The sequence below is a fragment of the Schistocerca cancellata genome, chromosome 1, assembly GCF_023864275.1.
Source record: "Schistocerca cancellata isolate TAMUIC-IGC-003103 chromosome 1, iqSchCanc2.1, whole genome shotgun sequence".
NCBI lineage: Eukaryota > Metazoa > Arthropoda > Insecta > Orthoptera > Acrididae > Schistocerca > Schistocerca cancellata.
In genome coordinates this window covers 717013939-717021377 of record NC_064626.1, presented here as the reverse complement: position 1 = coordinate 717021377, position 7439 = coordinate 717013939, and the positions used below count along the sequence as shown (strand labels likewise).

Genomic DNA, 7439 nt, shown 5'->3' with positions numbered 1-7439 from the left:
GTCGCACACGACCGATTCCACCTGCCCATACGCTTAACACAGTCTGGGCAGAAGGTCGGCTGTGGCCACAAAGCCAGGCGGCGCTGTGCGGCGGGTGAGTGCTGCAGGCGACCTGCCACGCCGTCCAGCTTATCAGTGGACCCCTTAAGAAACCTGGACGCGAGTCACTAGTTGACTACAAGTTAAGTTTAAGGTAAACTAACGATTCCTAATTGTCACTGAAATTGGAGATATCGTAGGCAATAAAAATTTCCAGAAAAAAGAAGGTTCCTGGAGGCGCCGGGTATCGATCCCGGTACCTCTCACATGCTAAGCGAGCGCTCTACCATCTGAGCTACGCCCCCAGACGGTGGGCCCACCATCTCACTTTCTGTCTCCCAGTTTGGCAACTGTAGACGTCGGCGCTCCGGGCAGTGACCACACCCAACAGGTTTCGCCAGAGGATGCCAGGTAACCGGTTGGCTGGCCGGGACACACAGTATAGTGCAAAGGGGAACTAGCTGCCACACTGGGGGCGTAGCTCAGATGGTAGAGCGCTCGCTTAGCATGTGAGAGGTACCGGGATCGATACCCGGCGCCTCCAGCTTGGTTTTATTTTCCCTTTTCATCACGGAGATGGTTCTAAGCTCCCCTAGACTTAGAACTATTTAAACCTAAGTAACCTCTAAGGACATCACACACATCCATGCCCGAGGCAGGATTCGAACCTGCGACCGTAGCGGACTGAAGCGCCTAGAACCGCTCGGCCACAGCGGCCGGCCTTCACGGAGACTATTAACCTATGAGTAAGGGATAGTTTAGTATAAAAATTGAAATTATTTATTTCGGATGCTTAATAAAACGGACAATATTTGGAAAGTAACTGCAACCAGTAGCCTTATAATCATTGGTGTTGGTGATGCCGGTGTAGGATTCAGGAAGTTCCGAGAAATGCATAATTTTGTTTCCACAAGTGTGCAGTCTCAATTTTTAGATGAAAGTAATAATATACATCGCGAGAAATCTTGAGATGGTCTCTAGTTTTAAGGTATGAGTGGACATTATCATTCAATAATGAACTCATAGCAACAGACGATAAAAAAGGGTTCGCACTGAAATGTCTGGTTTGTTTCGAGCAGGTTTTTATGTTTGGGCACAGAGTATGTTTCAGAATCCAGCTGTAGAATTTTTATTTTTTTATACAGCTGTTTTATTTCACATTGAATTGGAACAAGCCTTTCCAAAAGAATATGCACTGAATAACGTTAAACATAGTCTAATGCTGTTGCATATTATTATTTTTTTTTGTTTTTGATTTTGTGGTAAGATCCTATGGGACCAAACTGCTGAGGTCATCGGGCCCTAAGTTTCCACACTATTTAATCTTACTTAAACTCGCTAAGGACGACACACACACCCATGCCCAAGGGAGGACTCGAACCTCCGACGGGGGGAGCCGTGCGTACCGTGACAAGGCGCCTTGGACCGCGCGGCTACCCCGCGCGGCTAGTGTGTTATTGTTTTTAAGGGAAGTATGTCGAAATAAATGTATACTATTGATAATGAGACACTGTGTACTCACACACGCTACAGAATGACTGACAATAACACGCCAAACGCCTGCTGTCCCGTACCATTAATAGAGCAACAGTAAAGAACGAAGTACTCAAAGCCACGTATGATTCTTCGGATGGCAGAATGATTCTTAAAGATTTTCTATAAATTAATTCGATTGAAGAATCGCTTGCCATGACCATAAAACATTATGTATGGTGCAGCCGTGGATAATTCCTATGAAACTCTTTCTTTGCGACATACAATGTGTCAATGTGTGGAGTCGCTGTCTTGTAAAACGGAGATTGCGGTTAGTCTCTCCTTAGGCGATGAATGTGCAGTTACTGCGTGTGTTCTCTTAAAAAAGTAGAAGGTATTTCGCAAATTGCACTGGATTCACGCTTTCGGTGTGGAACAGTGGCTGAATGTTTGATTTGAAAAAAATACGTCACTATGATGCTCTGGTGGCTGAGTTGCCTATGCATTTAAATTTAGTGGGTCAGGAATTTGCTTGTGGATCATTCATGTTATTACGCTCTATCGTACATACGAAACAGGGACCACGTAATGAACTAAATTAATCTACTAACTTAGAGAAAATCGTGAACGTACACTGGTTTGATTAAATGTTAATCTGCAGATCTTCCAATAGCTGCCAGAGAGTAGTCGCTTGACAAGTCAAAGAAAGAATAGATCATATAATCAAAATTTCTGTGTAAAGTGTAATCCCGCCGGAGGTTCACTCTTCCATCGGGCATCGGCGTGTGTGTTGTCCTTAGCGTAGGATAGTTTAAGTTAGTTTAAAGTAGTTTGTAAGTCTAGAGACCGAAGACCTCAGCAATTTGGTCCCTTAGGAATTCAACACATTCTGTTCAGCGTAAAACTTTCTTTCTCTTGTTGTGTTTGCCTGACATAATTTTTTGTTGTATTATTGATTTTCTGGTTATATCTGTGGCTTGCTAAATAAACACAATATATTTTGCCATACATCTGTTTCGGTTTGATTCATTATGTTGTATCTAAGCATGTAGACGTTTTTACTTTTAAGCGTCACTCTTAACACGGATACTGCGACATTTTTCTGTTAGTTTGCAAGCAGTTCTGGCCATAGCAGTATCGGCTCAGCTTATGTTTTATTAATTAATTTCTGGAGATTTGGTTCCTCATATTTCTTGAAAGACGACATTATTTGCGTCAAGACTGTATATTTGCCTAAAACAGTACGTATGCACATCACTGTTGGCTAATTCCGACTATACAGGGCGTATAAAACTACACATAAAACGCTTGGTGTGTTGAACTGGACGGCAATCTGTTTAAAGAGGTAACATCTCTAGAGAAATATGTAGTTTTGTTCCTGTGAAGTGTCGAAAAGTTTCAGGACCGTTGGGTGAATGTATGAATGTGTTTGGTTATCCGGATTAACGACGCAAACTATTAGTCATCTGAGAAAAGTGACTGCATAGTCCCTACCTGTGGAACGTTTACTACGTTGACCAGGATAGCAAATGATTGTATTTCAAAGCAGAACCCATGCCCAGGAACGTGTTGGGACGATGCTTCTTAGGCGCAATCCGTGCGTTCACTTTGCATTGGTGACTAGTCGGTTGCATACCTGACTGGCGGGTCAAACAAGATTTGAAGAAGATTTCAAGCCACCGTTTTCAAACTTGGATAGCCGACGAAACTAGAAATTTGTGGACAGGGATTCCCTCGTGAAAATCAACTTGCTTGTCATTCTACACAACGTACCACACATTGACGGTGTTTGCTTTTTACATACAAATTTTTATCTACGTTCGAGTCGACGAGTTTCTGAATATATTTCAAACAATATTAGAAATCTGTAATTGTCACATACATAAACGGTTTTTTGTCTGCGTATATGTGCATGTCTGTAGTCTTGCGGTACCTCTAGACGAGCTAAAACAAAAACCGGAATTGCGTTGATCAGTGGGTAACCATTTCGTTTTGGCTTCTCCAGTGGCCTGCGCTGTGAAAAGAGTAACATACCGCGATCGACGGGCGTATTAGAGACTACCCAACACCATCTGTGCAAAAATTCATCAGATTTTTACAATGGTTTCCATATATAATTAATTACTTAACTTTAATGTTTCGAGGTAGCAATTAAAGCTCTATGTATATGCCTCGCATGAGATCGAAACAATAACCAGGGCATTTAATAATGAGATATGCGATACAATCGATAAAAAATGTTTTCACTTGTTGCTGACCATTTGATCGTGCAGAATTTTGCAGAACTTACGCTCAGCTGTGCGGAGATTGTATGATACACAGTCCATCCAAAAAAAATCGAGACAGATTTTATTCCTGGCGTAACAGCGGCGTCAGAGCAGTAAGTGCGAATATGAAGAACAGATGTTCATTAGACCAGTTGTGAGAAGGCAATGGTGCGATTGTAGTGCGTCAACAATTTTGTGGCACAAATCGCAATGAAGCAGCAAACTAAACATCTCTAAATCAGGCGTTCAAGACGTTCTTTAGTATTTTTGAAGAGAAAAATGTGTGTAAAGTTTGTCCTGCATGCTTGGCTCCCGGTAAAAAACGTCGACGAAAAGCTGACGTTTACCGCGACTTGATTGAAATGAAAAAGTGGGCAATTTTTTTCTGGAAAAATTCGTCACGGGTGACGAGACTTGATGTTAAAAATGCGATCCTGCCACAGAACGACAAAGTGCAGAGGGGTCTCTGATGATTCGCCAAGACCAAAGAAGTTGCGAATGTGACGCGTAAATTGAACAATTCCAAAAAGGGACTTTACTGACATTGTCACATACTTCTACAGATATGAATGTTCTGTGAAATGTACTGAAATCAAGGGTGAACATGTAAATCCCTTGAAGTATTTAAACCATACTCTTAACTTTTTCTGTTTTTTATTGACCTAGCCTGGAGACTTTTCGGAGTGACGGGGTACGTCGCACTATTACACAGCCTGGTTTTAACTGGACGTCATATGACATTTTTCCATGGAAATATACACTTAAGAGTGGCTTTACTACCGAAATTGGCCAAAACGGTTTAAAAAAATACACTGCTTCATGGAAATACACAGTTTCAGCGAAAATAGTCTCGACTTCCAAGATATAATATTACTTAAAGCCTGCTTTGCGTCCTTGCAGTTCTGCGGACGAACCTGCTATCAGCGATATAACAATTTGTCAGCCCCAGCATAGAAAATGTAAACACATGATTTCGTCATATTGTTTGGCAAATAATCATCTTACTTTCGAAGCTTTAGGAGCAGCCGTGTTAACAGACTATACGATTCATGTCCGTTAGAGCATTTCTACACCGAAGAGCCAGAGAAACTGGTACACCCGCCTAATATCGTTTAGGGCCCACGCGAGTATGCAGAAGTGCCGCAACACTACATGGCATGGACTCGACTGATGTCTGAAGTAGTGCTGGAAGGAGCTGACACAATGAATCCTTCAGAGCTGTCCATAAATCCGTAAGAATACGAGGGTGATGGAGATCTCTCCTGAACAGCACTTTGCAAGGCATCCCAGATATGCTCAATAATGTTCATGTCTGCGGAGTTTGGTGGCCAGCGGAAGTATTTAAACTCGGAAGAGTGTTCCCGGAGCCACTCTGTAGCAATTGTGGACGTGTAGAGTGTCGCATTGTCCTGCTGGGATTTCCCAAGTCCGTCGGAATGAACACTGGACATGAATGGATACAGGTTACCAGACAGGACGATTACGTACGTGTCACCTGTCATAGTCACATCTAGACGTATCAGGGGTCTCATACCACTCCAACTGCACACGCCCCACACCATCACAGAGTCTCCACCGGCTTGAAGCGTTCCCTGCTGACATGCAGGGTCCATGGGTTCATGAGGTTGTCTCCGTACCCGTACACGTGCATCCGCTCTATAAAATTTGAAATGAGACTCGTCCGACCAGGCAACATGATTCCACTCATAAACAGTCCAGTGTCGGTGTTGATGGGCCCAGGCAAAGCGTATAGCTTTGTGTCGTGCAGTCATCAAGTGTACACGAGTGGGTCTTCGGCTCCGAAATTCCATACAAATGATATTTCGTTGAATGGTTCGCACGCTGACACTTGTTGATGGGCCAGCATTGAAATCTGCAGCAATCTGCGAAGGGCTGCACTTCTGTCACGTTGAACGATTCATTCCAGTCGTCATTGATCCCGTTCTTGCAGGATTTCTTTTCCGGCCGCCACGATGTCGGAGATTTAATGTTTTAGCGGATTCCTAATATTCACGGTACACTCGTGAAATGGTCTTAAGGGAAAATTCCCACTACTTCGCAGATGCTGTGTCCCATTTCTTGTGCGCCGACTATAGCAACACGTTGAAACGCACTTAAATGTTAATAACGTGCCTTTGTAGCAGCAGTAACCTACAGGGTGTCTCAAAAATGGCCGGTATATTTGAAACGGCAATAAAAACTAAACGAGCAGCGATAGAAATACACCGTTTGTTGCAATATGCTTGGGACAACAGTACATTTTCAGGCGCACAAACTTTCGAAATTACAGTAGTTACAATTTTCAACAACAGATGGCGCTGCAAGTGATGTGAAAGATATAGAAGACAACGCAGTCTGTGGGTGCGCCATTCTGTACGTCGTCTTTCTGCTGTAACCGTGTGCTGTTCACAACGTGCAAGTGTGCTGTAGACAACATGGTTTATTCCTTAGAACAGAGGATTTTTCTGGTGTTGGAATTCCACCGCCTAGAACACAGTGTTGTTGCAACAAGACGAAGTTTTCAACGGAGGTTTAATGTAACCAAAGGACCGAAACGCGATACAATAATGGATCTGTTTGAAAAATTTCAACGGACTGGGAACGTGACGGATGAACGTGCTGGAAAGGTAGGGCGACCGCGTACGGCAACCACAGAGGGCAACGCGCAGCTAGTGCAGCAGGTGATCCAACAGCGGCCTCGGGTTTCCGTTCGCCGTGTTGCAGCTGCGGTCCAAATGACGCCAACGTCCACGTATCGTCTCATGCGCCAGAGTTTACACCTCTATCCATACAAAATTCAAACGCGGCAACCCCTCAGCGCCGCTACCATTGCAGCACGAGAGACATTCGCTAACGATATAGTGCACAGGATTGATGACGGCGATATGCATGTGGGCAGCATTTGGTTTACTGACGAAGCTTATTTTTACCTGGACGGCTTCGTCAATAAACAGAACTGGCGCATATGGGGAACCGAAAAGCCCCATGTTGCAGTCCCATCGTCCCTGCATCCTCAAAAAGTACTGGTCTGGGCCGCCATTTCTTCCAAAGGAATCATTGGCCCATTTTTCAGATCCGAAACGATTACTGCATCGCGCTATCTGGACATTCTTCGTGAATTTGTGGCGGTACAAACTGCCTTAGACGACACTGCGAACACCTCGTGGTTTATGCAAGATGGTGCCCGGCCACATCGCACGGCCGACGTCTTTAATTTCCTGAATGAATATTTCGATGATCGTGTGATTGCTTTGGGCTATCCGAAACATACAGGAGGCGGCGTGGATTGGCCTCCCTATTCGCCAGACATGAACCCCTGTGACTTCTTTCTGTGGGGACACTTGAAAGACCAGGTGTACCGCCAGAATCCAGAAACAATTGAACAGCTGAAGCAGTACATCTCACCTGCATGTGAAGCCATTCCGCCAGACACGTTGTCAAAGGTTTCGGGTAATTTCATTCAGAGACTACGCCATGTTATTGCTACGCATGGTGGATATGTGGAAAATATCGTACTATAGAGTTTCCCAGACCGCAGCGCCATCTGTTGTTGAAAATTGTAACTACTGTAATTTCGAGAGTTTGTCTGCCTGAAAATGCACTGTTGTCCCAAGCATATTGCAACAAACGGTGTATTTATATCGCTGCTCGTTTAGTTTT

At 44.0% G+C, this 7439-nt stretch overlaps 2 non-coding genes across 2 annotated transcripts; one reads left to right on the top strand and one right to left on the bottom strand.

Moving 5' to 3' along the window:
- Positions 1-271: 271 nt before the first annotated feature.
- On the bottom strand, positions 272-344 carry Trnaa-agc (transfer RNA alanine (anticodon AGC)). Its single transcript has one exon. It is a non-coding gene; the product is annotated as a tRNA-Ala (tRNA).
- A 166-nt stretch (positions 345-510) lies between these two features.
- Positions 511-583, top strand: Trnaa-agc (transfer RNA alanine (anticodon AGC)). The gene has a single exon. It is a non-coding gene; the product is annotated as a tRNA-Ala (tRNA).
- Positions 584-7439: the final 6856 nt, after the last annotated feature.